This window comes from Nelumbo lutea, chromosome 2 (genome assembly GCF_056320005.1).
Source record: "Nelumbo lutea isolate HS-2025 chromosome 2, American lotus-T2T, whole genome shotgun sequence".
Taxonomy (NCBI): Eukaryota; Viridiplantae; Streptophyta; class Magnoliopsida; order Proteales; family Nelumbonaceae; genus Nelumbo; species Nelumbo lutea.
In genome coordinates, this window is record NC_142685.1 from 96,800,060 (window position 1) to 96,811,764 (window position 11,705).

Below are 11,705 nucleotides of genomic sequence, written 5' to 3' on the forward strand. Positions count from 1 at the left end.
GATCTATATATAGATCTGCTGCTTTGTTTACACCATTCAGCTTGGTTTCTTCCACGGGCTTTTGATTCTTCGACTGCTGGCTGCATAGACAGGAACAAAATCTTTTGTCAGAATGATATATAACCTGTAGCTGCCACCCCTTTCAGGACTTCCGAAAACTGAATCAACAAGTAAAATCAAACCAACAACTTACATTGGATTCGAAAAATGAAAATAAAATTGTATTGGTCTATTCTTCTTGATTCTTGCGTAAAAACTTTCTGAGTTCCTTCATGCGTTTTCTTTTCATTCCTGTTCACGCCTTCACAAACTCTTTTCACAATCAAACCACGCGTATTTAACTATTTATCACAACTAAGTTGTCTACAGGAACTTTACAACGCTCGAGAGGCGCTTTGGTTTGTGTATTTATCACAATTAATTATATCTACGAGAGACGCTTGACGTCCTTATTAATACAGGGACGGCGAAGAGTTCTCTTCACAGTTTTTCCAGAATCAGATGGTGAGTTCATTTCAATTTTCTTCTGCGAGTCTTGCCCAGTTTGATTTTATAATTTTGCTACGATGACAAGAGTTCCGGCGGGGACCATTTGCGGAGAAGGTGGTTTCAAGGGGGAGTTCCCACATAACATCACAGCCATTCATGGAAAACATCTCATGTCCTACATAATATATTATGCAGGGGGAGATATTCCCAATTCATGGGGATAGTATGTTGTGGGTAGACGTGGGTAGAATTCTGGTGTGCAGGAGATCCGGATTGGATTTCAAAATTACTTTCCCCCGATTAATGGATGCATTACAAGAGTCATTTTATGTTAGGAGTTACGACCATGATGTGATCCGTTCCATCAAATTCGGAAGCATCAATCCTATAAAAGGGGGTTATATGTACTCAAAAGTGGGCAAGTACATTTCGAAAAAGACTAAGATAACCAAGACCAATACTGATGTATCCATTTCCCTCTAAGACCCAAGATAACAAAAACCAATACTGATTAATGATCTCATTCTTCTTTGTTAAACTTTTTACATAATTATACATTGAAGGCCATATCAAACCTTTTTTTTTCTCATACTAACCAAAAGAAAATATACAAAATTTGAACAAAATCATTTAACATAAAAAATATTTATTATAAGCATCTTAAATAAATTATTAAATAAAAAAAATTAATTGTTCTCTTGCAAGACAAGGGTGATTCAAAAGAAAACAAATGATCCAATGACATCCCATGCTCCTAAGGCAAATCCACTTAAGAAATTATTTCAATGATAGATATTAGAATTAATGTTGAAATGCTTGCTTCAAATGACACAAATAGTAAAAGAATCTTACAAATCAATAAAACCAAACAATTGGTACACCAACAACAATTCAGATTGTCATGTAACATCCATGTGGACGTACTAGAAGTGCATCATTGATGATAAGAATGTCGATCACAACCTCAACCCATCCTGGACCAAATCGGATACCGCCTACGGTTTTTGATTGATTGTTACTTATAATAGTTGCTTCCGCTATAGATGCAAACATCCCTTGATGGCTAGTCAACAAATAACATTTCATGTTTTCCTACAAATGTAATTCAATCATTATCAAATGTCTTTGTATTAATTTTAAAATTAATGCATCAGATAAAAAATAACACTTACAATTAAATTCTATAAATCATTGTTATGGTTGGCACTAAATTGATGGTAAAAGGGGCTTTGGAAAGCATGAGTGAAGAGTGCTTTGGAAACTGAGATGATTCTCCTTGTGAGCCCTTATTTATACACGATGAACACAAATATCAAATTAGTCCATAATAAGATTTCGACTACATATAAACAAACTATTTCCTGTCTATTAGCTGACCTAGCCTCCATTTCATCCAGTTGAGCTCGTAATTCCCTATTTCCTAGGCCAATTTATTTGCACGTTCTTCAACTATCTTTTTCATTTTTTTGTGCAATTCTTGTTTACTCTTCATTCCTTTGTCAAGGGCCATTGAACCTATTTGGGTTCGGACCCAATCCTAGTCCATGCACTTGGCCATGACGCTTTTGGCCTGTTACATAAGCATATATGTCATTTGGTCCATTATCCTCCCCCTATTTTAGATTTTTTAACATATAATTTTCCATTTGTCCCTTAAACAGAACACACAAGTTGAAAGCACTAGAAGATCATCCATTAATGTGTTATTAATAATAATGGTTTAACATGTCATTAATAAATTATAAGATTTCATATTTAAAATATGGTTACCATTATATCAACAAATTGTGGATCAACAGGTGCCCCATCTTTCTTCTTATGAGTCGTAAACTGTAAGTGATATTTCTTTATTCCTTTCCTTTCGCTGTTATAAAAAAAAAAGTATTATATATTTTCATTCTTAACACACAAATGATATAAATATAACAACAAACTTAGTAAATCAAATAACATGATACCAATTCTTCTTGAATCCTCACATAACTCTTTGCACCAGCAGTGTGCTTTAATCTCTGTTTAGAGAGATTAGCTTTATTGATCATAGCTCGTGCCTATAATCATATACAATTTTATTAGATATTCAATACATTCAATGTGGAACTTGTTTTAGTATATCTACTACACTTACAATCCCCTTCTCAAACTTCCAAAAGTTAACCAAGTTTTGCAATATCTGGATTTGGGTCAAAGTATTTAGCCTTTAAATCACATTTCCAATCTTTCCGCTTCTTACCCAAGGACTTCATAGAAAAGTCTTTCAACTGCTCATCAATATCATTTTTTTTTTCTAGAACCAAAATAAAACACCAATCAATATGGTGTCACAAGATAAATAATATTAAAAGAACAATGCATTTACCTCAACTGTGTCCCATATGTCTTTCTTTAATTCATTGGAGACTTTTCTCCAGTCTACAATGTCTATGGGCAATTTATATGATATTCATGAAATAGAACCCAAAAACTTAACCAATTGCTTTGATGCTTCATCACTCGATTGGTTAGGTTCATTTATCTCAACCTTAATACGCTGCCATTCAAACATGTTCCAATCATCTAATGCCATGGTTGGGTCTCTCAGCTTACGTGTATTAATAGAAGATGAATCTCTAATAGGCTGGCCTATAGTGGATTCTTCTTACAAGTTTGAGTGAGGTGTCGGGGGCTAAGTTGAATCATACTCTGTCTCATGTCTTGGTTTTGTTGTTAGTTGGAGCATTGGTCGGCTTGCTTGTGACCATGTTCTCTTTATTCTAGTTAGCCAACGCAAAACCATTTTCACATATTTTCAATATGGCTAGTTTATAGTTATTTTAATTTATTAAAATAAAAAAGAAAGAAATACAAAGGAAGCTGATCAACAGTCACTCAAGAGAAAAAGAAACAAAACTATACTTCCAAAAGGATAACTATAGAGACAAAAAATGGCATACTTGGAATTTTGTACGACATTATACAACTTAAAATATTATTTAATTATTTTCCAATTATACAATAAAATTCACATTGACTCTAACTTAGCTAAAATCAACTTCATCGTTATCTCCAAATCACTGTCAATGTCCCCATCATTATTATTAACATCATCAAACTCAATATAATCTTCACCCACTCCATTTGATTGTATGGAATCATATGCTTGCTCAATCTCTATACAGGGTGCATCTGTTCTATCCCAACTAACATCATCACTACTTAATGGGATATTGTCTACTAAGTTTTGCACACTATGAGGCTCATATAGTATATCACCATCATCTTCATCTGCATCAACATCCCCATGCATATCATATAAATCTCTAGGATTTGTCTTGACAACAACATGCCAATTTGAGTTAATGGGATCATGAACATAGAAAACATGTTCTGCTTGAGAATCTAAAGCAAACGGCTCATCTGTATGCAACAGGTGATTGAAGCTGACAAGAGTAAATCCAAATTCGTCAACCTCCATCCCCTTACATTGAGCAACATTAACCCAGTCACATTTGAATAGCATTACCTTCAAATGATCATAATAATTCAATTCTATAATATCGGTGAACACACCATAATATGCAATGTCACCTAAAACTGGGTTCATATCTCACGTATTGGAAAAACTATTTGTTTTTATAGTCACAACAATGCCACTATTTTGGGTTTTTCTGTTTGCTTCATGTTCAAAATTTGTTCTTTTCCCTCAATACGCAATGTCATTATCTATATAACAATCAAAGGATATCTTATCGAAAACATGATAATGGATTAACATCAAATATTTCCCAAAAGGAAACTTAAAATATGCATTACTAACAATGTTCATAAACCAATTAGGAAATTCCTTATTGTGGATTCTCTACACATGTGGCCATGATTTAGGGTTCCCTCCACGAATCTTTTCAAGGTGTTTCTTACAACTGCATATGTTGACACAAATTTCGTGCAAATTTTGGAGCACAAAAATTAATGAAGACAAATCGAAGAAATTTAATTTAATTTCTTTTGCAGAAATTTAAGTGGGATACAAACTCTCTTTTTCTTGGCAAATAAAACCCTTTGATTTGGCAGTTGAAGCCTTTTAGATTACGGGAACTTAAAGATCGAAATTTCCCCAATTGATATGGTATGAAGTTGTAGCAATTTCGGTGCTTCGGCAGTTGAAGAGTTGGAGTCTTTCTTCTTTCTTCCTTGGTCTTAGTATAGCTCATTTCTCCTCTTTTTTTTTCAAAAGCAACAGAAGTGGTCAGAGATGAAATCGGTAGTTGAAGGGAGGGGGGAGCCGAATGGGAGAAAAACCAACCGAACAAGAAGGCCCCCCATCCCCTTTTATAGTGAAAGAGCTTGCCCAATTCAGATTGGGAATCAAGCATTTAATTTGGGAGACCCACAAAATTAGCTATATATGACTATTAGCAGGATTCTCTCCACCGATTTTGGGTTTAATGCAATTAAGATTGATTGGTGAGAGAAACGCCTAGTTGGCAGGGTTTTGACTCCACGATTTCAAGGATCTTGTAAATCCGGTTGAGCTATCTATTAGCCAATTGTATTTCCCTTTTTAGGGATCTTAATTTAAGTGTGATTAGCATTCAGTTGGGCCCCACTAGGCTGACTGATTTGTTAACCAATCTTGCTGGATTAAATATTGTAATATAAGGATTTGAATGGGTCATCATGGAGAGGAATCCCATTTGTTGATGGGTTGGTGGGGTAACTCTCCCTTGGGCTGAAGGATTAGTGGGCCCCTACATTAGGTCCTACCATGATGGGCCCAAAAAATTATATTCCAACAAATGCCCCCGAAGTTGGTGGTTGTTTTTGTAATTGGCAATGCAACCACCAACTTATAAAGTTTATACTCTTGCAGGCTAGGGGCAGAGAATTTTCTCTTTTTTCTTTTTTTTTTTATGTCATCAGTAGTTCGTACTCTTGTAGGTTACTGAGTAAGATTTTTTTTTTTTTTTTTGGTTTTTAGCCATTCACAGTTTATATTCATGCGAGCTAGGAGTGATACAAATAAGTTATTTTGTGACTGCACCTTTTCAGGTTGCCTACATACCCCTTAGAGGGATCAAGTCATGACGTAGTTCATAAGGTAGTTTGTGACTTGGGGCTTTATAGATAGTTTAGGCTCTTATCTAGGAGCTCTTAGTGGATAGTTTAGGCTCGTGTCCAGGAGCATAAATAGTTTAAGCTCATATCTGGGAGCACTTAGTGGATAGTTTAGGCTCGTGTCCTGGAGTAAATTTTGAGTTACATAGGAAGTTGACTAGTTTATACTCATACTCGAGAGTCTTGTAAACAGTTTATGCTCGTATCCGGGAGCAAACACTAAGTTATTTAAAAAGTTGAATAGTTTATACTCATACTTGGGAGTCTCATAGTTAGCTTATGCTCGTATCTAGGAGTAAATTTTGAGTTACTTAGGAAGTTGACTAGTTTATACTCATACCCAGGAGTCTTGTAGACAGTTTATGCTCATATCTAGGAGCAAATTTTGAGTTACTTAGGAAGTTGACTAGTTTATACTCATACTCGGGAGTCATGTAGACAGTTTATGCTCATATCCAGGAGTAAACATTGAGTTGTTTAAAAAGTTGAATAGTTTATACTCATACTCAAGAGTCTCGTAGACAATTTATGCTCGTATCTAGGAGTAAATTTTGAGTTACTTAGGAAGTTGACTAGTTTATACTCATACTCGGGAGTCTTGTAAACAGTTTGTGCTTGTATCTAGGAGCAAACATTGAGTTGTTTAAAAAGTTGAATAGTTTATACTCATACTCAGGAGTCTCGTAGATAGTTTATGCTCGTATCTAGGAGCAAATTTTGAATAGTTTCAAAATGACAAGTAGTTTATACTCATACTCTTGGAGTTTTGTAGACAACTTATGCTTGTATCTGGAGCATAGATAGTTTAAGCTCATATCCAGGAGTATGGATAGTTTAGGCCCATATCTAGGAGCATAGATAGTTTAAGTTCATATCTAGGAGTACAGATAGCTTAAGCTCGTATCCAGTAGCGAACTTTGACTCATCTTCTTTTCGTGTAACGTGTGGTTGTATACACAGCTACACATCCTCTAGAAAAAGAATTCCTTTTGTATGTACTCTTGTAGAGTAATTGAAAATTGAGGGCTTGTTTCAAAACTTCATTAGTTACCACTCTCAGTGGTTGGGTAACAATGTTCTTGCCTTGTCTTTTCTTACTTTTGAGGGGTTTCTATAATCAAACATTCCTTTTAATTTGCTTTGGTTGTCCACAAGGTAGAGTTGATTGGTGCGGTGCATGACACTCCCGATGTGTAATGATGGTTCAATCATCTTTTGAGAGTGACGTGGTGGACCGGGGTGAAGTAATTTCCTTGGGACTTAAGGCCTGTGCTTGTGCTCGATTTAGTACTACCCCTAGTGTAAAGCAACAAGTAGAAGGGTCATTAGGGATTTGTGTTTGATTTAGTAATGCCCCCGGTGCAAGTTCATAGATGACAAGATGATGAGGGCACTGAAGAGCTTCAGGTTCAAAGGATCCAAATGTAACGGTTATCATGTTAGCGGTCTCTATGTCCTCACTTGGATCTAATTCGATAACTCTTGACTCGGCCAATTGCATTATCTTGTCTTTGAGGACAAAATATTTCTCAACTGGATGGGTAATTACCCAATGATAACGACAATACTTCGGATGATCAATTTTCCCTTCCCCTTCTAGTCGTTTACTATCAGGAAGCTCTATAAGCTTTTCGGCTAGAAGGGCATCCAACATTTCTAGGACATCTGAGTCAGGGAATGTATACACTTTCGCTTTCAATTCCTTAAGAGTGAATTTTGGATTTTCTTTCTCTTGTTGAGTATTTGATTTTATTTCTTTCTTGCTTTTTTTCTTCCCAACAACCTTGAAAGGGGCTATTGAGGTTGATAAAACTTGCATCGGCCTAGACGATTTTGTCTCATTTTCACCATCTTTCTTTTCCCTTTGAAAATCATCCAAGTGATGTTCTCCGAAGGTAGCCAAGCTAAGTTCCATGTCATGGGCATGGGTGGCAAATTTGTCAAATGTTTGGGGTTTTATTCCCTTGAAGATGTAATGCAAACCCTAATGCATGCCTTGAATACAAGTATCAATAGCTGAAGCTTTTGAGAGCTTGTCTCAACAGTTAAGGTAGAGATTTCTCCTCCTATCAATGTAGTCAACAACTGGTTCATCCTTCTTTTGTTTGTGGTGGTAAATTCATACATGTTTACAGTATGCCAAGTACTGTAGAAGCGATCCAAGAACTCTCTTTCTAATTGGTCCCAACCATCGATTGACCTGGAAGGGAGGTTAGTGTACTAGTTAAAAGCATTTTCTCGTAGAGATCGTACACATTGCTTTACCATCAAATCACCATAGGTCCCAGCATTGTTGCACGTCTCCACGAAGTGCACAATATGTTGCCTGGGGTTACCTTTCCCATAAAATAATTGAAATTTTGGGAGCTGGTACCCTAACGACATAGGCATATGATCAATGCACTCAGTATATGGTTTAGTATACACTAAGGATGATTGTGAGACATCTCCATACTGAGCACGTATCGCGTCAGCTATCATGTTTTGGAGTTGTACTGAGAGGGAGGCAACCGAAGCATGTTAGGCATCCTGTATATTAGTACCTTTTAGCAACTCCTCTCGAGGAGGGTTTACTTGTAGAGTGAACCCTGGTGGGTGCGAAGGCCCTTGGATGGATGTTGTTGTTTGCATTTGTTACATTCAGTTCATGAGAGAAGCAATTTGAAGGCCTTTCTCTTCCACCGTCTTTTTAACTTAGCGATAGCTGCAACCATCTCAGCAGGTTGTTCTTCCACTATAGTAGCTCATGCCATCATAACGGGCGCTACTGAAGTGTAGGAGTGTATCTGTATGTAATTAGACCCTCTAGTCTTAGGGGAGTTGGGATGAGAGTCGAACCTTGAGCCGTACTAGATTTTGCGTCCGACACATGTATTTGTCCACTTGGATGCTCAAGTGGAGTTGTTGAGATCAACTCTTTTCTTGGAGCTACCCCTTCCTTAGTAGCGTCCTTCACTATTGGTATCCCTAAAGGTTCCATTTTGGTGTTTCGGCTTTTTGAAGGGACCCCTAGAGTTGTACAAGGAGCAAGAGATGCAATCCAATTGTGAATTCTTGGACCTCGTCATGAGACAAGTGGTTGGCCTCTCGTAGTTGTAGGCTAAAAATGCACTTGGTTCGGACGAGCTTGAGCTATATGTGGCATTTTTCTTGTTCTCGATGATACTTGAAATGGTTCTCTTTGGAGCCATGCGTCCAAACTGTTTGTCAAAAACAAGCTTGATGTTTTGACTTGAGAGATGAGAGGAAAGAGAAGTCCCACCGAGTGTGCCAGAAATTTGTTGACACAAATTTCATACTAAATTTGGAGCACAAAAATTAATGAAGACAAATCGAAGAAATTTAATTTAATTTTTTTCTTGCAAAAATTTAAGTGGGATACAAACTCTCTTTTTCTTGGCAAAGAAAACCCTTTAGTTCTCTTGTCTTGGACAAAATCTGAAACCGCAACTGAAACTTGCAATTATGGAAAGTAAGTAACCCCCAACCTTGTGTGAGCAAAAATTTACTCACTCTCAATCAATGATTAGAACGTGAACAACTGAAAGAAATATCCTCGCTTGTAGAATTGACAAAAGCCTTTTGGATCATGGGAATTTGAAGGTCAAAATTTCCCCGGTTGATGTGGTACGAAGTTGTAGCAATTTCGGTGCTTCAGCAGTTGAAGAATTGGAGTCTTTCTTCTTTCTTCCTTGATCTTAGTGTAGACCGTTTCTTCTCCTTCTTTTTCAAAAGCACTGGAAGCAGTAGGAGACGAAATCAGTAGTTGAAGGGGGGGGGGGAAGCCGAATGGGAGAAAGACCAACCGAACAAGAAGACCCACCATCCCCTTAGAGCTTGCCCAATTCAGATCCAATTGGGAATCAAGCATTTAATTTGGGGGACCCACAAAATTAGCTATATATGACTATTAGCAGGATTCTCTCCACCAATTTTGGGTTTAATGCATTTAAGATTGATTGGTGAGAAATGAAGATCTTGTAAATCCAATTAAGCTATCTATTAGCCAGTCGTATTTCTCCTTTTAGGGATCTTAATTTAAGTGTGATTGGCATTCAATTGGGCCCATTGGGCTGACTGATTTGTTAACTAATCTTACTGGATTAAATCTTGTAATATACCGATTTGAATGGGACTCAGCATGGCAAGGAATCCCATTTGTTGATGGGCTGGTGGGGTAACTCTCCCTTGGGCTGAAGGACTAGTGGGCCCCTACACTAGGTCCCACCATGATTGGGCCCAAAAATTATATTCCAACATCATAGAATTGTAAGCATGAGTCGTGGTTATAATAGAGCATTATAAACATACAACAATTTAGTCAACTTACTCAATATATGGGCCACTAGCATTACAATTGCCTAACACATGCTTTCATTAGTGTTTCCTTGTCTAGTTGAACATGAAAGGGACTTTCAATGAAATGGCATATGCCCATCCTCTTTATTTCTTATTGGCCTATTTAGTGTAATTTCAACACCTCAGAGGTATCTAGAACAGAAGGTCATGCACTCATCCACTATGTACCCCTTGGCTATACATCTTTCTGGCCCAAGGTTCAAAATATTGATACGCCGGTAGGGGCATATTGGGCGATTTCGATACTTTTTTTTTCAAAACCGGTTCAAGGGGTAGTTTAAGGCTCCTCCACCCATGAACCGATCAAAACTCCGATACACCCACTATAGGGGCTGTAAATCTTGAATGATGCGTATCGATCAGAACCCCGATACACCCACTGTAGGGGCTATAAGCCATTTTTATATGGCTGTTGGGGGGCCAACAACCTATGTTATTGAGGTGACAAGATCTGCTCACAAATGGGCGCCTCATAGACACATCCACTGTGCATTGGGAACATCTCCCATGAATAACAACTAATAAGCACGGGAAATATTCCCAATGCATGATAGGATGTGCGAGTGAGGCGCTTGTGAGGCGCCTGGTGTGAGGAGCAGATCTGGTCTTGTTGTTGAGAACGTTTTTAGGCTAAACAGTTCACCAATTCATGCACATATCTATGTTTATGATTAAAAAGAAATAGAGGCAATTACTATTTTACCCCACTTTATGGTACTATGGCATTCCCAAAAACATTCTCAACATCATAGGCTGTTGGCCCTTACAGCCAAAGTTTTTCTGAGACTTTTCGCCCTCAGATATAAAAGTCATAAAGGAGGAGGAGACTTATCACCCTCAGATTTTAGAGTTGTAGAGGAGGAGAAAATTGTCGAGCAAGAGATATCCCTCGAAGATATATACAAATGATGAAAAAAATATAGAATCCCTAATTGATGGATATTCGTTGGATGCCCATGACCCAACCCACCCAATCCATTTAAATTCTTTTATTAGGTTGACCCACCCACTAAGGACTTAGTATTAAAAATTATGGCCCAACCGCTAATAAATGGGTGGATTGGGTGGACTGGGTTAAAAATTACTGCCCCTAGTTATACAAAAAGTCGTTGATTGAGTCAATAAACTATCGGTCTGGGTGGTTAAACCAGCTGGCAACAAAATTATCTTGTGACAGTTTAGATTTCGAATGATTTTTTTGGAGGTTTAATAGTTTGAAAATGGCCACCATGTCCCAAACTCATAGCTTAAGCCAGAGTGCTCAACCCCATTTTTTTCTGGGCATTTGTGCTCAACCACTGTACTTTGGGCCTAGTGCCATTTTGGTCCTCAAACTTTAAAACATGACAATTTTGTTCCCAAACTTTCAAAATGTGCCCATTTAGTATCAACCGTTGAGTGGCATTTTAAAAGACACAAATGCCCTTCAAGTGTCATCTAATTTTCTTTATCAACCATCCAAATGTTGACGAAAAATGATGTGACCCCAACCTTATTGAATAGAAGAGAAAAGGATTTAGGATTGTTCATTTTTTGTCAATGTTTGCTTGGTTGGTAAAGAAAAATAAATGACACTCAAAGGGCATTTGTATCTTTTCAAATGCCACTTAACAAGTGATTAATGGTTTTTGGTAGGCACTAAATTGACATGTTTTGAAAGTTTCATATACTAAATTGTAGGGTGTCAATTGAACTGGATTTGGTCCAATCCGATCTAGTCCAATGTGAGTCCATTATAAATGGATCAGGTCCAATCCAGTCCA